Consider the following 25,762-nt stretch of genomic DNA (forward strand, 5'->3'; position numbering starts at 1 on the left):
GGGGCAGGTATGTTCATTTCTTCACCTCATGTAAATATCTTTGGAGCCTTGGCATGATTCACACGCATACGGTTTCAATCTATCTGCCAGTTTTAAAGGCAGGCAGAATGGTGAGATCTAGTTTCAAAATAAGTAGCTTTTATAGGTAATATTCTATGGTTTATTCTTGAATGTAGAACGAGACCAATTCAGAATAACTCTCATGTGACCTGTTGTGAAGAGCCGGCCTTAATTTTTCTTTCTCTTCTCTTTTTTTCTTTTTGCAACACCAGCTCCGTTTCTAGCAGCAAATCTCAGCCAAAAGCACAGATTCATTGACTGCATAAGACCCTAAATAGGCACTGAACAGAGGATTAATGTAGCCCTGTCTTCTGGGAGCTTATAATCTAAAACAGACAACAAACTGGAAAAAATACCCAACATGCCTGATATGCTCATTTCTCTTTGCATATAAATCCAAAGGAAACAGAAAGTGGCGAGTCACATTCTATAGGATTAGGAAAATCCCCTAGACAGTGTTCTCTTTTTGTGACTTTTCAAGTTAAAAGGTATTTTGTATGTAACCTGTAATAGATTACAGTGTTATTTGATGAAAATGCAAGCAATATTCTTCCTTTCTTTTTTACTATCAACAAGTTACATTGGAAGGCATGGCTCAAATTAAAAGTGAATTCTTCATTTGCCATGGGGAAATATGTGCAGTAATTTAAATACTCTAAGGTAAGGGTCAAGTTGTGGGAAGAAGAGGTATCATAAAAATTAATTTAAGAAACTGGCCTTGAGATGTTTCCTAATAATCCCACATGGGAAAGCAACATCTGTGTTGTAATAAAGGCGCTTAGTGTGACCTTTTTGCAAAAGGAAATATTACTGAAACATGACTAAAGTTTGGAGCTGAGGTAGTGCAGTAAAATAATGAGGGTCTACTAAATATGTTTAAGGATGTGCTCATTTGTAAGAAAATAGTGAAACAGTAGGACATCTGCCAAACCAAGGTTAATTTCCCAAAGCTCATGTGTTTGTGAGAGACATAGAGACAGGCACAGGTATAGAAATACAGAGATAAAGAGACACAGAGAGAGAAAGCAGCAAGAGGCTGAGCCAGAGGTGGACAGAAACCAAGAATTGAAAATCTGCCACCCTCCCATTACCTTCCAACTCTATCATGAAATTCACTGAGAGACCTTGGTCAGGTCACTGCTCTCTGGGCTTTGGTTTCTTCATCTCTGAGATGAAGGGATGGACTAGAATATGACTCTATAGAATTTACCAACTCCCTGGTTCTACTCTTAGCTGCTAGGTAAGCGAAAAGGCAGGCAGGTGGGTAGGTAAAAATATACACGGCAGGCATGGAGACAGACAGACTAGCCACATACATGCATACAGAAGTTTCACAAAAATAGAACAAGGCCCAAATTGTGGCAGACCAGTGGACTGTGAATCACAGAGAGCATCAGCCAGATCTACAAAATTGTCTCATTGCTTTTGATATTGCCATGGCAAAAACTTGGCAGATTTCCTTTTACCTGGCATTGGCCTAGCTTCTCAGGGACCGGCCTTCAGACCTTTTCTGACCATCTTGGCCGACTTTTTCCTCCACTGACTCAGAGGAGTAGTTATGTGAGGATCTGCAAATAACCTCTGATGCCCAAGTGGAAGAAGAACTCAGCCTACTCTTGTAACTCTTAACACTTGGGGATGAAAAAAACTCAGATAACCTACCATGCATATTCTTGTCCAACTTTCTGTCTGGATATCTGTCTGGTTGTAATGTTCTATGGATAATTTTAAGCATGCTGTGTTCCCTAGGCTTTCAAAGGTAACCACTTTTAAACTTTTGTGAGTCTTGTTTTCAGGGGCATGGAAATGATGAGAATAATTAGTACTTTTCAAGCTTCCAGCCAACGAATGATTTTAGTAAGGTGCTAACAATACACTCAAGTGAGTGCAGCAAAACGAAGAGGCTTTACAGATGGATATTAGTATCTGGTTTATTTCACTTTCATTGGTTTTTGCAAGAAGTAATATAGTGTGATTTTTCTTACTTTGACTGCTTACAATTTACCAGCCTTCCCCAAAATAATAACCCAAGAGTTTAGCCTGAAGGCATATGAGCTGATAGTAGGTACCCCTCTGGGAAAATCTGATTAAGCATTTGTTCCTCAAGAAACTTCTTTGGTATCTGGGACACCATTTTGAATACATCTAGAGCTTCACATTTTGATGCTAGTACATTTTAGGATAATCTATGAAAAGCAACTCCATCAAAAATGTGTTTCCTCAGTGAAACAATCTGTATTGCACCCATTACCGTAGTACTTTCTTGAGACGCTTTTGCCATCACTGGAAGCCTTACTCTTCCAGGACAAGTGAGCCCTGAGAACACAGGCTAGGTTGGGCAAAATGTGTGAGGATGAAGAGGCCGGGCTGGCTGCAGTCAAGCTTGCTCTTATACCAAGTGGCGGATGGATTTGGTTGAGTCATGTAAAACCTAGTAGGAGTGGATGCTGAAAGACAGGAGAGAGGCTTGCCTTCCACATACGTCTCCAGCCCCATCTCTCCTGGAGTCCAGACTCCTGCAACTCACATACCACTCTTGTCTCTACTGAGAGGTTTGGTTGGGATCACAAACTTCACCCGCCCCAAACAAACTCCTGACATTTCCCCAGAACGTAGTCCTTTCCCAGTCTTTTGTACCCCTGTAAGTGGCAACTCTGTCCTTACCAATTGCTCAGGGGAAAATCTTCCAAATACTTCACACATCTTTTTCTCTCCCAGGCCATATCTAATCCACTAGCAAATTCTGTCCACTTCACCTGCATAATATATCTGGAATCTGACCACCTTTCACCACCATCACCTCTGTCATCATAGTGCAAGCCGCCATCATTTCTTACATGGGCTTCTGTAAAAGCCTACTAGCTGGCTCCCCTGTTTTCTCTATTGGACCCCACAGACTTATCTAACCACAGTGGCAACTGTTTTAAAATGTTAATTGAGACATTGTCATTCCTCTTTTCCCAGCCCAGCAGTGGCTCCCCATCTCCTTCAGCAACCAACGCTGCAAAGTCCTGCATGGTGTGGCCCATGTTCCATCTCTGACTTTATATTTTATCACCCTGCCTCAGGCCCACTTCTCGCTAATCACACTGGTCTCCTGCTGCCTCAGGGCCTTTGTATTTGCTCCTGTCTCTGCCTGGAATGCTCTTCCCCTAGATATCTGCAGGGCTGGGTCCTTATGTTCATTCCGGTCTTTCTTGAAATATCATAGGAATATGATTGCTAAGGAGTCCAGTGCTTAAAAAGAAGTCACTGGTCTTGGCCAGCAGATGACTTTTTACAGGGCAGTTGCAGTCAAGTGGTAGAAGTGGAACCATGTTGTTTTTGAATCATCCATATCCCTTACCAGGCTGTGCACTGCTTGAGTCTGGTGATGTTGTCTCATTTATCCTTGTCTCTCTCCAGCATCCTCAACAGTGCCTGGCACCAGTAGGCACTCAGTGTTTGTGGAATGAGGGCACAAGTCTTATTTTCAAACAATTGGTTATGTTAAAACACATTAAATTGCTGAATGCTTGTGATTGCTTTCTCGGTTTTTCTCAGGGAATATGTTTGAAAAACAAAGTCTGTGCATTTATTGTAGACCCATTCCCTGAGTATTGATGGGTGACATGGTGCTGAACATGTGATTTAGAGGTTTCCAGTGGACACAGGTTGTGTGGGAGGCTGAGACCATCCTCAGTGTCTTAGGGAGATCAGAAAGTTCAATATTTGCTTGTATATTAACTAGCTCACTTCCCTTTTAAAATCCCTTTTTTAGACACTGGAAGGGCTATTTAAATTCAAAAGCTATCCTTGGGTTCAAGCAAAATCTTAATGACTTTAGGGACAGATATTTAACAGGTGGTTTAGATAGTTAACACTCAGCTGGTGGTTAAAAAAAAAACACATTGAACCACATTGGACATGGGGTTCCCTAATAGTTTTAACTGGCCTCAACCTTCATCTCCTTTATTGCCTCTCCTTTATTTAACTATCTGCTGGAGTTCAAAACACCACTGTAGGAATGGCTTTTCTTCTTGTATCTTGCTTCCCTTTCTAGGCTCTGCCCTCTGAAATCTTTCCTTAGATTCCAGTTAGAGAAGGTTGGCCTTCCTTGAAACTCTTTATTCCTAGATCCTTTTGACACCAGTAGTAAATCCTGCTTTCTTTGCTGTCTGAGAATTGTATGAAGGTCACTTCTGCAACACTGGCCTCTACACCAATGACTGGGAAGTCGTGGCAGAACTTTGATCCCATTTCTAGTATTGCTCTTAAACCAGCTCTGCCTGCAAATGTCAGAGTTTTAGACTTCAAGCCCTCTATTTCCTGAAAGTGATTGTGACTTGTAGCCTATTACCTGGGTCAGTCCCCAGGGTCTGCTATGCCTGCCCTGATATCTGCCGTGTTCATCATGTGAGACATTTACCTATGTGGGAGGGAAAATGGTATCACGAGTGTAGCCAAGAATAGGTAGCCATTTGTACCAGGAGTGGAGGAAGTCATTTCATACTCCTACAAAAGAGGGTTTGTCTATGACCCCTTCTGCTATAAATCAAATGCACCCTTAACAGTTATATGCCATCCAGGCTCTTTCAACAAACATTTGCCGAGCGCCGCTCAGCCTGGGTGTAAAGGAGTTTGGGGAAATAGGGACATGAAACATGGTCCACATACCCTCAAAAAGCCCGCAATCCACAGAAGGTGGAAATAGCAAGAAAGGTACAGGCAGAGCTTATGAATCAGTGCGATATAATCAGGTCTGAGCAAAGTGGAGCCAAGAGGAAGGGATTTGTTGTTGCCTGAGGCTATAAAAACTATTCAACAGGAAAGGCAGGTGTGGATTTTCAAAGAGAAACAGGACTTTGTGGAGAGGAGAAGATGTGGAAGTGCTATCCTGTTAGAGAAAGTGGCTTTGGAAAGGCCTGGAGGCAAGGACCAGCCTGGGGGATCTGCAAAGGGTTGTGGTGTGCCATTTAGAAAATATGTGAGGCCAGGTTCCATCTGCGAGGGTATTGCAAGCCTTGCTGAGACGTAGACCTGATTAGGTAGGTAGACGTAGACCTGATAACGAGCTGCCTATGGTTGTCAAGCAGGGGAGGGAGGAAATAGCTGTTTTTTCCAAAGATAATAGTAGATTAATTGTGGAGCACAGAAGGTAGCGGTTGGCACTGTGATGGATAAATACCGTACTCTCACCATCACCACACTGAGCAAATAACTCTCAGTGTGAAAGGGAGCCACAGTGATATTCCTAAGGGCTGTGTCACCTTCGTGGAAGAACTGCTGTTGCATCACTTGTATTGATCATTGTTAAACTGAGCGTGGGCTAGGAGTGTCTTGTTCCTAGGCAAAAGTCCTCAGTGGGAGACTGTTTGTAATCATGCCTAAAATTACTTCATTATTGGAACTGGTGTTTGATCTGTGATTAAGAGCTGGATGAAGAAATCAAGTAACCAGCCACTGAAATTGTAACCATAAATTGTTCTATAAACAACTAACTTCACCTGCCTCCTGGACTCCAAGCAACAAAACCAGATACTTTTCCTGTTGTTTTTTTCGCCCCCATGGGTTTTAGCCAGCGCTTTTGAGTCTTAAGTAAGAGAGCAACGCCTGCCAGCCACAGTGCCCCCTTGTCCCTCGCATATGGATCACTCATGATTTTGTACCTTGTCAGACTAAGACAAGATACCCAAGGAGTGTGGCGCTGTTCAAAATATGCAACTTATTAAGATTTGTCTAGTGAGGGTGAAAAGGTTTACTTTTAACAGAACTGGGGAGAAACTGCCTGGAGTTCAAGATAAAGAATAGTTAGAGAAAGCTCTCAGTGGTTGTTGCCTTTTCAATGATGTGTTAGAAGTAGCTTTTGTCCTGAAGGGTTTTATTTTAGGCCCAAAGCGTTCAAATACTACAGTCCGTAGAGATATTTCCGTAAAGCAACCTTAGGGCTTATTGACTTTTGCTTGTCGGGGGTTGCGCTGTACTTAACCTTCCAGATATATAATAAATAGTCATACATTTTAAGTAAGAAAGGTCTATACGTTGTTTTGGGGAAGACCATGGCAGCAGCCAGGCAATCTTGTCACATGAAGCAACTGACTGTGGAACCACAACCCACTTTACTCCTGTAATGCCCAGGGACAACCGGACAAGAGTGGCTTAGGGAATTATTTCATGTGATCATTTTTCTGACGTTAAGAGGTAGCGCCTAGTAGTTGCTCAGCAAGTTTCATTTTCCTCGTTGTCATTTACAGCCCAAACACTTAGAGATCATAATACGGAAGGGCCCTAAAGGGTCTGTTCAAACCTTTCCATTTTGCAAGATATGTAGAAAGGCTCACATAAGTTAGTGACTTACCCTTTGTCCCTGGCTGGTCCTTAGCAGAAGTAGAGCTAGAATGGGGTCTGTAACCCAGATGTTTTGCTTTCTTTAATGGGAGCAGTGCTTCATCTACCCCTTGGGAATAACTCCAGTAGCTCAGTAAAAACATTGCCTCTTTCACAAAAATTCACTTTCACAAATTTGCATCCTTGGCACTTAGCATAATAATACCAACAACAATAGCATAGATACCACGTTCTAGTTTGCGTAGTGCTTTTCACCATAACGTCTTGTGTTGAACTCCCATTGTTATCCATGGCTTTACTGGTGGAATTTTAAAGGACAGTGTGTTGTAGACTGGGATCCCTTACCCAAAGAGGAGTTTGAACTCCTTTTTAAACGAGAAGACTGAGGAAGGTTTCACTTTATGTTCCGATAATTTCTTAAAAGATTCATGGATAAAAACATCAAAATATTCTGGGTGTGAAATAAAACTGCCTCAGAATGGGAATAGACTTAAGGTACAGTGAGGAGATATAGGAGACAAATCAGTGGAAGATTTAAAGTCAGGAGTAAATGCTGATAATGGATTTCCAGTTACTTATCTTAAATCCTAGAAACATGAAAAAGAAATTGTTACGGTGGGGGGACACAGAAGAAAGAAGATAAAGGGAACAGGCTAAGGAGAAAGGAAGGAGAAAGGAAGAGGTTAAGGGAGAAACCTCTGTATGAGGGACAATCCAAAGCTGACTGTGTTTTCAAAATTCACACATTCTCTGGGATAAACAGCTAATATTTGAACCTAAAACACCTGAATTTCTCCCAGAACCTCAACTGCTTTCTGTTTGGGAAGCTGGTACTTCGGGGAATTGAAAACTCTTTCCATTTCCTAGGGAAGTTGCCAATTTAGGGTTTTACATCGGGGGGTCAGCAAATTATGGCCTCAGGCCAAATCCAGCCCATGACCTGTTTGTTTGATTTTGTTATGGCCAGGAAGCTACTAATAGTTTTTATATTCTCAAACAGGTGAAAAAATTAAGAACAATGTTTTGTGACATTTGAAAATGATATGCAATTCACATTTCAATGTCTGTGAATAAATTTTGTTGGAACACACTCATGCATTTATTTACATGTGTGTGGCCGCTTTTGTGCTGTAACAGCAGAGTGTGCAACTCTGAAAAGATTTACTATCTGGCTCTTTACATAAAGAGTTTGTCAACCCTTGCTTTAAACCAATCTTTTGATTTTGCTGGGCCACATTGGAAGGAGGAGAATTATCTTGGGCCACACATAAAATACACTAACGATTACTGATAAGCTAAAAAAAAAAGCCTCATAATGTTTTAAGAAAGCTTATGAATTTGTGTTGGGCTGCATTCAAAGCCATCCTGGGCCGCGTGCAGCCTACCGGCTGCAAGTTGTACAAGCTTGCTTTAAACTGAAGTATCTTCATGATCTGAAAGTGTTAAATAACTTTCTCTGGAGCCCAGCTCTTAACCAGAGGGTAGTTTAGACATTGGGATAGTCTGGTTCAATATAACTTAATTCAATGACTTGTACTTAGAATCAAGTTACAAAAGTGGAATATTATGCTTCCTGTCTAACTATGAATTGTATTCCATAGAGGAACGTCAAATATTTCAATTTTCTAAAATGTAATATTAAGCTTCCCAGTAATTCCAAATGAGATTAAGGGGAATTTTTTTCATTTGCTCTTTGTAACAACCAGCTTCATATAATCAGCAGCAAGCAAGGGGTCCTCAGGCTGTTTGAGGACACTTTTATATCGATTAGCTGTAGTTAAAGCCTGAATGGTTAAGTCAGCAATTTGACTTAAAAAAAAAAAAGCTGTAGATTCTAATTTCTAATGCCTCTACAGCGACAGCTTTGCTATTAGGCAGACTGTGGAGACAAGCATTATTTGTACTGATTTCTGGCTAATTACTTATCTATTCCTCATGGCATCTCCCACTGAAATGCCATACCAAGCTGGGCTTTCCACAGGCATTTTTGAATAATGAGATTCAAACAGGAATTTAATGCTCATCTGAACGTTCTCTCTGAATCTCTTCACTAGGATGAAGGAAGGTTGATCCCAGCTTGGGACAGATGACCAGGAGGTAAATGAAGGGGTTGAGGATCAGCATTGGCAGCTCAGGAGGGACACATTTTGCAAGTTGGGACATTCAACCTATAAATAATTTCTTATGCAGTTTCAAGATATATTTTGTATTGATTAGCTGTCTCTGAAGCCCATACAATTGAGGCAGTTTTCTACCTTCTGCCTCTTCACTGAGCACCGGTATTAGCTAGAGCTTAGATTTAAGAGAAAAGGATGAATTCTGTGTCTTGCTGAAAGCTATTCTGCTAGCTAAGAGGACCAAGGGCCTTTAAGCTTCAGACTTGCATCACTGCCTCTTGAAACTAGATTAATGAGTACTGGATATGGTTTGGCTGTGTGCCCATGCAAATCTCATCTTGAATTGTAGTTTCCATAATCCTCACTTGTCATGGGAGGGACCTGGTGGGAGGTAATTTAATCTTGGGGGTGGTTAACCTCATGCTGTTCTTGTGATAGTGGGCGAGTTCTCAGGAGGTCTGATGGTTTCATAAGGGGCTTTTCCCCCTTTTGCTTGGCACTTCTCTTTGTTGCCACCATGCAAAGAAGAACGTGTTTGCTTCCCCTTCCACCATGCTTGTACGTTTCCTCAGGCCTCCCCAGTCATGCTGAACTGCAAGTCAATTAAACCCCTTTTCCTTTATAAATTACCCAGTCTTAGGTATGTCTTTATTAGCAGCATGAGAATGGACTGTACTTTTGTAATTTTCACATTTCTTATATTTTGAATCAATAGTTTCATACCATTGTAACTGCATATTTTCAATTGCATGTTATTTTGGAGACCATGTCATTTTTCATGGGTTTTCACAGCTCTCTTACTTTTGGCTGTTGTGGAGCCTAAGAGAAAGTTTCCTGTCATCCTCATCCCTTGGCTTTTCTGCTCTGCTAAAATGCATTATAACTAGCTTAAATTTATATTTCAGGAAACTTCTCTGAAATCAAAAGAGAGTTATCTGCTGATGAGTCTTGTTGCTAGACTGAAAATTTGTATGAGGATTATCAGAAATGTTGACTGGTGTCTTCTGTTTGGGCCAGTTACTGATAATGCAGCTTTTGTCATGATTTCTTGTAGGGCCACTGGTTAAGTTCCAGATGTTGCACCTGAGTACTCTAGAAACTATCAGTTAGCTGATAATCTTGAATGATTTCCAGTCAGCGTTTTTTTTTTTTTATCCCAAAGGGATGTCACTTAAGATGAAATTCATTCAGAGAAGTATTGATCTGTTAGCTGTCACTCTCCATTGACTCTCCCCTTCCCCAGCAGCTGAAAGAGTGCCCTTCTTCGGGCCAATGAATGCTTATATCGCTTCTAGGTACAATTGTTCCTCCAGCAAGAGCCTTCATTAAGCCCAGCAACACCAAAGGTAATGAGGCTTCTGCTTTAACATAGCAGAACATATATATCCAAATGATCATGGTTACCTGCCTCTCCTTTTTTATTATCCTGCCTTCTCTCAGGAAAAAGTAGTGCATTGAGGGGGCCATCAACACGCCTCTCCCTTCCCCTTCTGCTGAGTTCCCCAAGATACCTGGTCTCAACTCCTATTCCAAATTGCCCAGAGAAAGAGAGATGATAAGTGGACAGAAGACATACAGGCAGCATGGCAAAGAAGCCCAAGACTGGCAAAGAAGGAAAAGCGCTTAATACAATGGGCACAACAGAGGACTTCTATTGGTTTAGAAGGGATGCAGAAAGCCAGACTGGTGTGGACCATTTATTCTTTTATTTCTTCTAAACATTCTATGACTGAGCATGAAGGGGCAAGGAAGATGGCTCATTGGCATGTCCTAGAATTCCATATCACAATTCAGTAATTTCTTTGAAAGTATGGAACACATAGTATCTTTGTATCACTAGCATTTTGCCTGTAGCAGGTGGTAAGTGGGTTGTTATTGCAACAACAGTGGATCTGAGCTGTGAACTTATACAATAAGGCCTATACTGCCATAATGAGTATAGCACCAGAATCATCACCACATTTTAATTATAAAAAATATTATTGTACTCTGCCATTTCCCGCTTATCAGCATCATGACTCTGTGAAGTCAGGCGGCAAGCTTGGATTATTTTTAATCTGTTTTTTATTTGTGTAAACCAAGGCATGTCATTCACTTGGAGGCACGGGTGTGATGGCTTAGAATAACTCCAGGTTTTCAGCCCTGCATGTGGCACTCCTCTCAACAATCTGGATGAAATCAGGAGCTAGCATCACACACTGTTGCTATTTACAAAAGCCTAATTAATACCTCTCATTCCCTAATGAGATACTTTTTCTGACTCCACAGACAAGCAGAGCCAAGCAAGTGATGTCAGAATGCCAAAGTGAATTATTGGGCTTGTGTCAACCCAAGCGGGGATGAAAAATCACCCCCGTGAACTTGCTCCAGGAGCAATCAAAGGGCCAAAGTTTTAATTAGTGAGGGTTGTGTTTACATCTGCATCCAGCATCCTAAGACTCTACATTAGTTTTCAAACTCCTGCACTTTCCTAGTTATTGTCTGACACTGGTTAGGATAGTTAATACGCTTTTAAATAACATTATATTTAATGGACCTTTGAAAGCACTGACATATGAATCCATTTTCTCACCTGTCAGCAGAACTCTTTTCATTAAAGAAGTCAGTGAAGAATCACGTGTTGAGAGAAGCTAAAAGATGGTGGCAGGGGGCTTTTCAGCTTGGTGTCTGGTCCTTTCACCTATATCTACTATGAAAATTCATGAAAAGTTATCTAGGAATACTAATATTAGGATTCATTTCTAATCAAAGGTAAAATGATGCCAAAGCACTATAGTGAATAAAGGAATGCAATTGATTTATTTTTAACAAACATAGCAGAACTGGTATAATGGAAAATGCTGCTGATTTCTTTAACATATTCAACATTTGCATGTTGCTGTATTGGTTACTACGTTTGACAGCTGTAGCATGTTCTCTTGACTCCGCTTGGTTGGGAGATATCTTTGTCCTTTGAGAGTGGATTAAATTTTGGGAATCAGTCAAATGTCCTGAAAAGATAATGATGATTTACTAATTGGTTGATCAGACTAGGTCCTATGATTGGGGCCAGAAGTGAGGTGTGACTACACAGGCATGAGTGATATTTCTCATGTGGCTCATAACTGTCTGTGAAGATAGTTCCCAGAGAACAGCTCTGGAAGTGTGAACACCAGCAGTATCCTTGAAATCTGTATACAGTCTCTCTGGGTGACAACTTTGAGAGGCCCAGCATGCATTGGGTATAATACAGGCCCTCGTGGGCTTGCTAAAGATCTGCTTCAAGACTTTGTCACACCGCCTACATTGACTCCACATTTGCCAAGTAACTCTGAGTGTGGTTCTCCTTCCAACAATCTGAATGGAGCTAGCATCTTTCATGAATGTAAATTTACAAAAGTTTAATTAATACTTCTTGCTTGCTAATGAGTTACTCCTTTGACTCCATAGACATTCAGGGCCAAATATGTGATGTCAGAATTCCCTAAGTGAATTATTGAGCTTGTGACAACCTGGGTCAGGATGAAAAACTACCTCAGTATATTTAATCCAAGAGCAAATAAAGAGCCAGAGAATTAATTAATATGGCTTTAATTTGTTAAGGTCTTAAGAGGGAGCCTATTTCCTCTGTTGCCTTTTTGTGTGTGTCATCTTTGATTACAGGTGAATATACCTTTGGGAAAAGATATATACTTCTTTACTGTGCTCCTTGGTAACCTATAGACAAGAAAGAAAAAAGTGAGTTCTGAGTTTTCAGAGAGCCTCAAATCATTTAATTTATTGTTTAGGTGATGAGCCAATGCCTTGTTCTGAGGAACGGCTTTCATGAGGAATTGCTAGGAGGCATAGAAAAAGAATTGCACATAGTGGAAGCAGATGATGATAAAATAAAACAAGTGCTAGAGCTGGACGAGAGAGAAACACCCCGTGAGTCCCAAACAAAGAACCAGAAAGGGACCCAAGGAAAATCAGAGTGCTTCTCTGTAGCCTTTGGCTAAGACTCCTTAGCTTCCAAAAGGATGTACACAACAGATAACACTGCAGATGAGAGGGCAGGATCCAGACAGGTGAGCTGTGCTAGGGAAGGGGCTGCCAAGGAAAGCCCCAAATGCAATGGCACAAGGTGACCTAGTGGGAGCAATCCTTCCTGCTGTCCTGTGAGCAGGTGGTTTGGGGGAGCGACTAGGCCAAGGCCTGCATTCAAACTCATGCCTCCTGGTTTCTCATCATCTTTCCAGGATCAGGTTAGATCAGAGAAAGGCTGCCCTTGTGCCCCATTAGCTTAGCTGTCACTGGCTTTTCTTCTAATGTGGTATCCCCAGCTGCTAGTAAAAAAAAAAAAATGAACATGAGTACATTTTATGGAATGGAAATTATATTCCAATCAACTTGACTTTTTAAAATGTCTCTTTCTATATACATGCATGCATACATGTGTGTGTGTGTGTGTGTGTGTATATATGTATATATATATATGACACTGTCCTGTGGAGACTGTTCCTATATCTCCTGTAAAATCAGTGCTTCATAGTTTTGGCACCAGGAATAAGTTTGATTCTCCTGACAAAATGATACCTTTTCTTTTAACACAAGTTGAGAATGCTATTATCCAGCATGTTTCCCTTATTGCCTTGGTTGCCAGGGAAGTCAAAGCTGACCCCAGCATTCAATTTTAGTAATCTTGCTCTTCAAGTTTTGAGAATGAGTCTCTTACCCCTTCTAAAATATTTTTACTGATCTTGTTCTTCCTCAGGATCATATTACAGGTGCACTTTAGGACAAGCTTTCTTAACTTCGGGGTACTAGATGGGTTATAAACTATAAAAAAAAATATTGCTCTGACCCTAGTCTGTGATGGTCCAAACCAACCAACCTGTGTTCTTCCTGGCCCATGCTACTTGCTCTGACATGGTGATCTTTGAAATAAACCAGATTTCTGTTAGTTACAGCCCCTATTTTTACACCGGAGTTGATGCTTTTTTCCTATATTAGTCATGAATTATAATTTCTGTATATCCCTAATATCACAGCAAGTGGGGATGGGGAGGCAAAGAGCAGCATGCATCTATTTTTTTTCTTATCTCTGGAGCTGGTTGTATAAAGCTGTCAAGAAGGAAATTTACACTTAAACCAGAACCTTCCAGCGCTAGGAGTGCTGACCTGTAGCAATTATGGATGCTAGGATTGTTTTACTTGGTGTCTTCCTTGACTTTCAGTTTGTGACCATCACTTGACAGAATTAAAAATTGCCTCTGTTCTATCTGCTGATTTCTTGAAGGGGACAGCCTATTAAAGAAGAGACAGTCTGAGCAGGAAACAAAGACTCTGTACTATGCCCAGAAACTAAAGCTAGATAGGTCAGGCCTCATGACTGCAAGTAGTTGGTTCTCTTGCAGTCTGTGGTCATCCACAGGACATGGACAATTTTCTCTAGAACCATGGGCAGTTGGGTAATGTGCTTTGACAGAATGTCACTGAGTTTTGACATCCTGGCAAGCAGGCTGTAAGGGACATGACCCCTTAATTGAAATAAAACACCCACCTAGGCATACAAAGGATGAGTAGAGAAAGAGTCCTTAAGGGAAATTTTTAATTGTTTACCTTGACTGATTGATTGAGACAGGGTCTCACTCTGTCACCCAGGCTGGAGTGCAGTGGTGTGGTCATAGCTCACTGCATCCTTGACTTACCTGGCTCAAGTGATCCTCCCATCTGAGCCTCTGGAGTACCTGGACCTTCAAGCAAGTGCCACCATGCCTGGATCGTTTAAACTTTTTTGTAGAGACAAGGTCTCACTTTGTTGTCCAGACTGGTCTCAAACTCCTGAGCTCAAGAGATCATCCTGCATCAGCCACCCAAAGTACTGAGATTACAGGTGTGAACCCCAATGCCGGGCCTGGGAAATTTTAAAAAAGAAACAGCAGAACTCTTTGAGAGTAAGAGGGTCATACTCGCCTCATGGGGTTTTATTTTCTCCTGGGTTTCTAAAACATTAATACTGAACTGGCCTCTCACAAGCCATAGACAAAGCTGAGAATATCAAAGGTAACTAATAAACTGCTCTGAAAATAAAAAAGGTAAACGTTGTTGGTATAGAGTGGATGAGGTCTTAAAATCCATAATTCTAAGAATCCCAGGAGAACCACTGAACAGCTTTTTAAAGCCATTCCTTTTGCCCCCAACCACAAAGGATTGTTTATATCCCTTTGAGGCAGCTAGCTGGATGCCCCTCTTTCCAATTCTGGGATTCCATGAGATAAATACCATCTTGTTTCCTTATGTGCCAACGCCACTTTCTGCTGCTGGAAACGTCTTTGCTACTTTCAGGGCCCTCTCCTTTCAGATCTGAAGGTCTGGTCTCCTTCCCTAAGGCATGATGATTGACTGACATTCTTGAGCCCCAGTGAAGGTTCTAGACTTTCACAGCTTACATTATTTGCCCACCTCACATAGAATCATTCTCTAAAATGTGTATTTCTGAAGTGACTGGACACATACATCCTCCATTGAGAGGGAGTCTGAAAATGGTTTAATATGGTTTAATATTTATGGCATCTCTTCCTTGACAGTGTCAGTAACAGAGTGAAGACTACGATTTTCTCATCAAAGTTAAGGGAAGTCAGGGATAGGGCAGCCTCTTCCTATAGTAGCATCTGCTCCTCCAGTAATGAGAACATTCTCTGCAAGGAGTTTGCTCTTCGTCATTTAGACATTAGATATTTTAAATAATAAGCATGATTTCTACCTTTTGTGTTTTTATCACTGGAGTTTTCTACCTCTCCCCTTCTCCATCTGCTCTAAGCCAAGATGTGTCTTCAGACACTGACATCTTGCACTGTGATTAAAGTGCTTAGTATAGAGAAATGGGTGAATACCGGGTTTGTATAGGTTTTAATAACTTATTAAATAAGAAGTTGATTGCTTCGTGGCTGGGGAGAACCAGAGGACCATTGTTTGAAAGCACACAACCTGTATTACAAAGAGGTGACAGAAATGGTATCATGACTCTCAGGAAGAGCAGTCTTTTGGAAGTGTTCATCAAGTGGATCTTGGCATAAGACTGACTTAAATTACTTCTCTTATTTTTAAATTTGTTGTAGAGACAAGGGTCTCGCCATATTGCCCAGGTTGGTCTCGAACTCCTGGCTTCAAGTGATCTTCCTGCCTTGGCCTCCCAAATTGCTGGGATTATAGGCATGAGCCACCATGTCCAGCCCTTAAATTCTGATTATATCAGAGCTAAGTTTTGAAGCCAAGTTGAGAGCAATAAGAACCATTTCTGATTTTCCACATAATAAAGGAAACAAACCAGGGACAATAATCAAAAGTGGATTTGTTGTTTCTTTGGGAAGTTATAATCATATTTACATAACCTTTAAAACAGTTATGGCATCTAGTTGAGGTACTAAAACAGTTTCTTTTTTTTAATTATTATTAACCTTTGTTGCAATAAATAAGGCCAGATAGACTAAAATACATCCGAAGCAAGTAATTCTATATTTGTTTGGTTCACAGTGCTTCCTTCAGCATACTTCAGGTCATCTTTGCTAGGAATTGATGAGAACAGGTTGCATGTAATTACAAAGACTCCTTGGTGGGATGAAGGACAGGATGACAGATGAAATACCACAGCTAATCAGATAAGTGCACTAGAGAAAAGCAACATGTGATGGCTGGAAACCCAAGACACAAGCCTTTTTTTTTTTTTTTTTTTTTTTTTGTGAAACGGAGTTTTGCTCTTGTTGCCCAGGCTGGAGTACAATGGTGCTATCTCGGCTCACAGCAACCTCTGCCTCCCAGGTTCAAGCAATTCTCCTGCCTCAGCCTCCTGAGTAGCTGGGATTACAGGTGACTGCCACCATGCCCGGCTAATGTTTTTGTATTTTTCATCGAGATGGGGTTTTACCATGTTGGCCAGGCTGGTCTCGAACTCCTGACCTCAGGTGATCTACCCAACTTGGCCTCCCAAAGTGGTAGGATTACAGGTGTGAGCCACCACACCCGGCCATCAACAAATGAGTCTCTTATGATGGGAATACTCATGCCCCCAGATCTAGTTTCTCCTTTGATCCCAAGCCTTCTGGTGTTGTTCTCCTTTAAGCCCACTTTTCCTTCTCTGGCCTTTCCTCCTTAATCTTCTTCCAAGGCTCTTCTCTTCTTATTACACACTCACCCCATGTAATCTCTTCTAAAGGTTTGAACTACCACAGACTCCCAAATTTCTAGAGACCATTCTTCAGCTGAGATCTCTATATCCAGCTAAGTTCTGCATCCATATATCCAATTGCCAACTAAACATCTCACCTAGGGGTACCACAAAATCTCAACATAGCTCAAAACTGAACATGTCATCTTCTTCCACATACTCTCCCCAACAAAAAAGAAGGCTGCCCACCCTTCTTGTATGGCTGATTTTGGCAAATGGAGTCACAATTCATTCATGTTACATCATGAATGAATTTACACAATTCATTCATGTTACATCATCTTTGATCTTTGATCTCACACCTTCTGGCCTTGTTCGGTATTCTTCTGTGGGGGCTATGGCCCTGTCTGTTATATGCTAGCTAAGTTCTATCAAGTCAGTACTGCATCCTTGGATACTTCCCTTCTCTCTAGACCTTACTTTTCTCTCTCTAATGATTCCTCTAACTCTATATTTCTGAGTCTTTCCCTTGTCTGGGGAGGGGTCAATAAGGAGCCTCACTGTTTGGCTCAGTTAAGCGTCTTGGGTTTAACAAGACTGTGATTAAAAACTCATGTGCATAAACAGAAGTGGATCTGGTTTAAATTATACAAGGCTTAGCGTTCAACAGTGATTAGTGGGTGATATAAAAAATATGTGCTTTGTTTTCATAAATTGTCAGAATTTTAGTCTTCTGTGAGCATGCGCACTAAAATAATGCTCAATTTTCCAAACTGTAACACAACACAAGGAAGCTGACAATTGAGTTTCATTTGGAAAGGAAAATTAAAAGTGGTCTATACAGATCACAGAATAGATAATTTTGCAAAGGAGATTCTACTTAGAAATAGCATGCATTCAAACAAAGGTATGATGCCTGAATGTGTGGTACCTGAGTAGTTTGAAAATTGAAATAGTTTCAAGTTTTATCTGTCCCTGTAAATATATGTGAAAAGGAAAACACAAAATCCTTTGGTTTAAAGGGTCAGTGTTTTCAACAGACACCTGAATGCATAGTTTGGGGGAACTTTTCTTTGCTTACTAGCCCAGAAAGCATTTTCAATACCTTATTGGCACGACCCTTCTATTGATAAGGAACCAGATGTAGTTTTTGTTTGTTTTTGAGTCAAGGTCTCGCTCTGTTGCCCAGCCTGGAGTGCAGTGATGCAATCACAGCTCACTGCAGCCTTGACTTCCCAGGCTGCAGCCATTTTCCCAACTCAGCTTCTCAAGTAGCTGGGATGACAGGCGTGTGCCACCATACCCGGCTAATTTTGTTTTTATTTTTGTAGAGACAGGGTCTTGCTATGTTGCCCAAGCTGGTCTTGGACTCCTGAGCACAAACAATCCTCCTGCCTCAGCCTCCCAAAGTGCTGGGATTACAAACATGAGCCACCACATGTAGCCCAGATGCACTTTTAGGTACTAAATACATTTGGCCCCCTAGAAAGTAATTAAGATACCAAGCTCAGCAACAAAGAAATATTTGAATGCTCTTGGCTTTGGGCACAATATGGACTGAAGCTAGAGAATAAGTACCCCATACCCCAGTGTCAAAATCAGAAGTCTTGGTTAAGTAGGACCAACCCGGCCTCAATGACCCAACTTGTCCAAGTTCTAGATATAAAGACATAATATGATCTCAGCACTTCCTGATGTCAGTGCCAAGCTTTTTCCACAACACCAGGGCTGCTTCCAGTTAGGTTGGCAACACCATTCTCCAAAGTTGCTAAATCTCACTGGTTTACTCTACTTGAGTTTCCTGTCTGTTGCCACTAGAGCTAAGAAATACTCCTGCAATAGGCTATCACTTTTTAGTCATGAAATGTGATTTAACATATAATTTGAACAAAAAGCCAAAGCCACATGACTCCTTTAGTAAACCTCTAACCTAGTATGTGTTGGTCAGTCAATTCAATTCAATAAACATGTTAGAAGCAAAATTTACCAGGTATGATTTTCAGTCAGCAGGTGCTGAAAACCTTGTATGTGGCAAGTGTAATCAGAGATATTGTGAACAGATGTGAATACAATTTGCCCTTGTCCTTAAAGAAGCTAATATGCAATGTGCAGGCAGAGTGGACATTCTTGAAAATTCCATAAGAACATATTAAGTAGAAAGTGAAACAAGGTGATAATTCACCAGGGAGAAGGAAATGAGCCTTCCCACAGACACTTAGTTTGTATCATTCTGTAGTATAAAATCAGAATCTCACCTCCAAATGAGTGGGCTGACTGACTGCTCTTTGTTCTCTGTGTGCTAATTCTTGCCATTGCAGTTGGCTTCTTTGGCTTTTCCTAAAAAGTTCACTGAGACTTTTCCGTCCTCCTCTGGGGACTCCCTAATACATAATGTTCACCAACGAGGCTCCAGTTGTGAATTTTTAATTATGCGGGATCATTTTCAGTAAATAAAACTTCGGGCTCAATTAATGCTGTCAGATCCAATCTTTATCTCACCTGCTATGGAGCTCCACTCTGTGGTGTTTGCAGTAATCACCACTTACCCAGAAAAGAGGAGCTTCTGCAGAGATGGATGTCAGCAGCCCTTTGCATTCTCATCTGTCCTCCTCAGAAGCCCTACACTGAAGCAGTTTATCCAGCAGATTCGAATTTTGTTGTCTGGAATGCAGGGACAATGGATATTGTTCTTTCAATTCTTACTAACTGTGGTTGTCTCATGCTTCTTGTGAGGCAGTTCTCAAAGTGTGGGCCATATACAGGAAACATTACCATCATCTGGGAACCTGATAGAATTGTAAATTCTCAGGTCCCATCCTAGACCTCCTGAATCAGAAACACTGGGGGTGGGGCCCTGCCATCTGCATTTAGAACATTCGCTAGGTTTTCTGATGTATGATTAAGTCTATGAGCCACTGTTGAGAGGGAACGTTTCAAACTAAGGATAAGCATAATTTCATTCTATTTTTTGAAAATTCTCATAACCCAGTTTTTTTTTTCTGATTTACACTTCTTTAACAAAAACCAAAAATCCTACTTTTCATAATGGAAACTCACATTTACCTTTGCTCTCCATATTCTACTTGGTAAAATGTATTGTTATGTAGCTGTTCACATGCTTGCCTTCTACACTAGCCTTGGGGCCACCTGCCAGCAGGAAACTTGTCACACTCGTAATTGTATCCCCAAGGCTACATAGTAAACACACATTAAAGGGCATAAACACCCATTCAATATTTTCTGAGCGGATAAATTAGTTAACATTGTATAATTTTCAAAACTAGGTAATGGCCTTAAGAAGTAGGACTAGCAGAATAGGAAACTGAGACCCAGAGACATTAAAGGATTCAGTTGGTAAAAGGTTGCAGAACCAGGGCTAACAACTAAAGCTTACCTCGGTATGGGAAAGATGATGGCCACAGGTCCCTCAAAACTGGCCTAACACACTAAACTCCACTCAGGAAGCTTGGGATACTTTGATTCTTCAAGGACAAAGCCCTTGATTTACTCCCAGACAGGTTGCACTCTGCCCCCAACTGTGGTGATGTTACTTAGCTTGGGCATTGTGTACCACCCAGGATGCTAAGAGAGGGTAGCTGAGGTTGCCAGTTAGTGAGACAGGTGCAGAGACTGAGAATCAAGAGGAAAGAGAATCACGTAGAAAAATAGGAGTAGATTTTAGTACTATTGTAGGTACAAATCCTACTATTCAGTTAGTCCATGGTGAAGAGAAAATATCTGAACTGCAACTGAAGCCAAGGTAGAAAGCTCAATTTCGCTCATCTGCCGGGGCATCCTTCTTATGCCAAGGTGAAAACGGCATAGGATGTGCTTGCTCTGTGAGGTGTTTCTGTCACAGAAATGGGTTGACAATGGTTGCCACCCGTCTCTTAGCACCCAGCTTGCCTTGTCATCTGTAAGCAATCTGGCTGGGCTGGGAGAATGGGGAGAAGCAGGCTATGGGCATGGGATGAAGAAAGCCACTGGCCACACCAGGAACGAGGCCTTCACTTTCTCTCATTAACTTTACCATTGATCTCTACATAACTAAGTTACCTGGCTTAGACTCTTTTACTTGGACCCCTGGCATACAAGTCTTTGTAACACACTTGTAAATCCTCCTAGACTGGGGTGGAGGTAAACAGATTCTAGCATAGGATGCTTCTTGAAACACTCCTTAATCATAGTGGATCAATGTCCCATCAGGCCTCACTGCTTATCTCATGGCTTTGAGTACCACTTTGGAGCAATGACTGTACATCTGACCGTCTTTCTTCTTGAGCTCAAGTTCCATCTCTCTAATTGTCTACTGGACACTGTCCATCAATACTCCAACTCGATAAACCCCAAACCAAATCCGTCATCTTCTCCTCTAGTCCAGATCTCCCTCCCAACTACTCTATCTCTTTCACTGGCAGAGTAAATTTGTTCTCAGTCATCCAGCTTGCAAACCTTTTCATTTAGGGTTTATTCTCATTCCCCAAACATAGTCAGTCCCCAAGTTCTGTCATATTTTCTTTTGCTATGTGAGGCATAGTTTCTTTCTTTCCACCCCTATAACTGGCATTCCAGCCCAGCCTCTCATTGTATTTCAGATCTCAATTACCCTAAACCATTCAATTCCAGAACTATGGTTTCTGCTCCTCAATCCCTGATGTGATGGAGAAGCCCAGAGTTAGATGTGAATGCAACAGTTGTATAATACCACTTACAACTGTTAGATACAGTTCCATTGGCCTCTGATAGTCTGTAACTTAGGTCCACACTGTTGGTAAAGACACATGGGATTAGTCAGCTTAAATGAGAAAATAATAATTTAGAAACTGACTCATGTCATTTCTGGATCACAACGAGGCATTTAGAGATGTGACCGTTACTCTCTGGGCAGAAACAACATGTACCAAGAGGTGAAGAGAGCAAAATAGCCACAAAAATCAATGAGCCCATTGCTGCCGTCCCTGATGACCTGTGGTCAGCTGCTAGAGTGAAAAGTTAATGGAAGGGGAGAGGGCAAGATAATGTGAGTGCCCTGGCTGCCGTTTCCAAGAGCTTTTGCAATTCCAGAGTAACTGTGAGCTTCATTGTGAATGGTTTACCCGATCAGTTTAATTCCCTCTGCTTTGTAGTTAAGAAGACTAAGACAGCAACAAGTTAAATGCCTTGCTGGCAGCCAGGATTAGAACGTGGTGTTCCTGAATAAATGCTTTGAACTTAGGAGGTTGCTTCTGAGAGATCATAGTTACACTGGGCTTCATAGCAATATAAATGAGCATTTCCCTTCCTTCTGAAATCCTCAGTTATTATCTATAGCTAGGCAAAGGGAAAGTAGAAGAGGACATTTAATAAAAGTACATCTCACTGAACTGAACTTTCTTTGCCAGATGATTAACAGAAATATAGATAATGGACATAAGATACTTTATAAAGGATCAAGGACTCTAATTTAGACACCTCGGGCAAAAGAAATGAAAAAGTTTGGAACAAAGAAAGAAAGAAAACTACTCAGGACATAACCTAACAAGATGGAAAAAATGAAATGCAGAAGTATTATCAGCTTTAATTAAGGGAAATCAATATTTGAAGAGCTGTCTTGCTCAACAACAGAACAAGGGCAAACATACTTCAGAAATGCGAGCCTCTTAGAAAACAGAAGAGCAGGTTTTCATGGGGAAACAATCATGATTGAAAAACCTTTCAAAAGATGATGACGTGGTCTGTCTGTTGGAGAGGGGCCTCAAGCACCTGTGTGGGAGGCTGACTAGATGAGCTTCTATCCCTGGGAGAGTCTATCTGTTTAAAGTGCATTTTCTCAGCCCGGGAGTGTTCAGGAGGCTAGAGGCATCTCTAGAGAGTAAAGAATAGCCAGCATTTCCCTCAGAGAGACTTGAGACAAACCCTCAACAATAAAGTGGGCTTCATCTCAGTTATCACTCACAAGAAAACGCACTGGAAAACATTAAGAACCATACAAATGCAACAGATGTGTTTTTTTTTTTTTTTTTTTTTTGAGACGGAGTTTCACTCTTGTTACCCAGGCTGGAGCGCAATGGCGCGATCTTGGCTCACTGCAACCTCCGCCTCCTGGGTTCAGGCAATTCTCCTGCCCCAGCCTCCTGAGTAGCTGGGATTACAGGCATGCGCCACCATGCCCAACTAATTTTTTGTATTTTTAGTAGAGACGGGGTTTCACCATATTGACCAGGATGGTCTCGATCTCTTGACCTCGTGATCCACCCGCTTCGGCCTCCCAAAGTGCTGGGATTACAGGTGTGAGCCACCGCGCCCGGCCCCTAGACGTTTTATTATTTCAGAGGCACTCTTCAACCATCCAAGCAAGCTTGCTTGAGAATCCTTTCTAAGCTTACCTTTTTTTGTGATGCACATGATGACCAACCTTCAATAAGTGGAGTCCAATTCTCCCAGACCATTCCTCTTCAGGGATGGAAGATATGTGACATGTATCACCACTTTCTTCTCTCGAACTGGTACAAGACATTAATACTGAATCATGACGCTTATTTCCATTGATCCCAAATGCATTCTTTTTATTTATTTGCTCAACAAATATTTTTTGAGTGCCCAGTTAAAAGTGAGTTGGAGAGACAGATAAATAAAATATAAGCAAGACTAAGAGCACCACGTACTAAGTGCCTAGTAAAAGATATATAGACAGTAAGTATCATAGCCCAACCTGTTTTTGGAAATACAATTTCAATTTCCTGGGACCTGAAAATTAATTTTTAAAATTTCAGTATTATTGTAGTTGCAGCAGCACAACTATTTTTCATGGATCTGAGATGAATTAATTCCAAAAAGAGCTTACAAAGGAGATGCAGAAGTTTCTGTATGCCGCCCATCAAGAAAGTCAGTCAGGTGTGTTTTAAACCACGGGGTTCTTCTCCCACAAGTACCTTTGACCAAATGGCAAAATTCAGATTGGAGTGGGTCTGATTGCCATTTTGGTTTAAGTACACTGGATACCATTTCAGCATCAAATCATTCAATCAGAAACACTTTGAAAATGCTGAAGAGTTGGGTTAGTTGCAGTTTTCCCACCTGAATACAATGTGCATAATTACTGCAAGATTGTTTTTTCACTTTTGTAGTGTTGGAGACATTTATGGAGCTTGTGGGAAAGGGTTTCCTTCATAGATGGAGATGGACAGCCAACCAGACAGATCGAAGGAGAGCTGGCACTCATTAACTTTTCCCAACAGAAACTCACCTGGAATTGTTTTCATAGGCCTTAAATGAGGCTTGGTTGTGAGGCACTAGAGAGAGGAAAGCAGCGTATCCACAGAAAAGGATAGCTAGTCAGGTGAGGTGGAGGAAGCCTGGATCCACACCCTTGGGAATTACAAAACATAGCCTTTGAGATTACAATTCAAAGATGAGATGAAAGTGAGGAGGGCTGACAAGTAGTCTAGAGATGGACAAATCAAAAGAATAACTACTGGGGTAGATCTGTTTCAAATATGTAAGTTAGGAACTCTAATTCAAGGAGCACCCCCCGACACACACACCAATTTCAAGGAGCACCCCCCGACACACACACCAATTTCATATATCTCAAATTATATCTATATGTCTTTGAAACAGCTTGGGTTTATTCCTGTAAATCCTTGGTATTGCTGGATGTTTCAGCCAGAGTTCTTGGCAGAATCTTAATCTTTAGGTCTTTGCCCCAAAGATCTTTGAGACTCCCAGATAGTCTGTAGCTGCAGTATTTTCTCTTTCTCATGGGACCCATCTGGAAAATGCAGCGTCCTTGGTATCACTGCTTTAGATCTCCTTCTGTCTCAAGGTTTCAGAATTATAGCATCTTGCCCAGGCTTATCTACCTGACCTGGATTTTGGGGGAGGAATGAAGACATTTTTTGTTAATGTTAGGCAAACTTTTCTATACCACAGTCATTAGTACATCTACAAAATTAAGCTCCTAGGAGCCAAGCCAGCCACAAGTTCTTCTTGATCCCCCTTTCGGATACATTTCTTCACTGTTAATGGATCTGTTATTTGCATAGAACAAACATTTCCAGTGAGTTGATTAATTTACCCCCAATCTTGGTGTCATGCCTTCACTGCGTGATTTATTGCTGAGACTGTTTTTGTTTTTGTTTCCCCAAGATCTGCACTTGGGGGATTTGGCAGTAGGTCAGAGGGGTCCTTATTCCTATCTTTTAAAGGATTACTGCTCTAGGACCACCTTCCCGCTAGAGTAGCAGTTGACAATAATAAGGCTGCCACTGCCAGGTGATAGCTTTCCCTGGCGTGCTACTGTGTCCTGCATTGAGAACTTAAACAGGGTCAATTATAATGTAGATTATAGAGGACCCTAGTGCCCAAGGCACAGACATGGAAATTTAGCAGTGGGGATGGATGCTTTTTATCAAAAAAAGGGAGGGGGATGAATGAGCTTAGTGACTCAGCACTTAGTGACTTAGCGATGACTTAAATGATCGCCTACTCTGAGCCCTGTGGTGTGCATGAGACACGTCAAAAATGTCCCTTGTTTTTGAATGCTTCCAGCCAAGTTTCCCACTGCCTACTGCTTGAGTGAGGGGCTAGGAGGAGGAAGGCTCAGTGGCCAGTGACCAGGGCGCAAGAGTGAGGAAGTTGACACCTACTTTTGAGACACAGAGCATATTAGCATATTGTGTTCTTTGCATCAGGCTATGCCAAACTTCTAGAAGAGACAATTTTGAATTTGTGAGGAGGATACCCAGGATGTTGCCTGGTCTCAGGTCGCTAAGGGAATCCGTCGCCAGGAAGTCATCATGGATGGATAGAGGTAGCAAGCACCAAGGGAGTTCTTCAGTCCCCACTCAGAATGTGGCCACATTCTGGTGAATCTGTGAGTGGTACAGGGTAATGGTAACTGCACTGTGCAGGAATCCCAGCACTTCATTCCAGTGGGCTTCTGCCCCTCCTCTGAGATAGAATGTGTGTCCATTCTCTCCAGAGCCACCACACTAGCAACAGAGCCAGAGCTCACATGGGTATCTCCCACTTCCAAAAGCTGCTATTTGTACCCCTTAGACACTGACTTTTTTTTTTTTTTTTGAGACAAAGCCTTTCACTGTTGCCCAGGCTGGAGTGCAATGACACAATCTCAGCTCACTTGCAACCTCTG

At 41.5% G+C, this 25,762-nt stretch overlaps 1 protein-coding gene across 2 annotated transcripts in view; it reads left to right on the forward strand.

Moving 5' to 3' along the window:
* HS6ST2 (heparan sulfate 6-O-sulfotransferase 2) overlaps positions 1–25,762 on the forward strand; it is a 321,641-nt gene that overhangs the window by 250,917 nt on the left and 44,962 nt on the right. The gene's annotated exons all lie outside the window — the stretch shown is intronic.

The sequence above is a fragment of the Aotus nancymaae genome, unplaced genomic scaffold, assembly GCF_030222135.1.
Source record: "Aotus nancymaae isolate 86718 unplaced genomic scaffold, 86718_ANA_hifiasm-v0.15.2.pri h1tg000004l, whole genome shotgun sequence".
NCBI classification, from domain to species: domain Eukaryota; kingdom Metazoa; phylum Chordata; class Mammalia; order Primates; family Aotidae; genus Aotus; species Aotus nancymaae.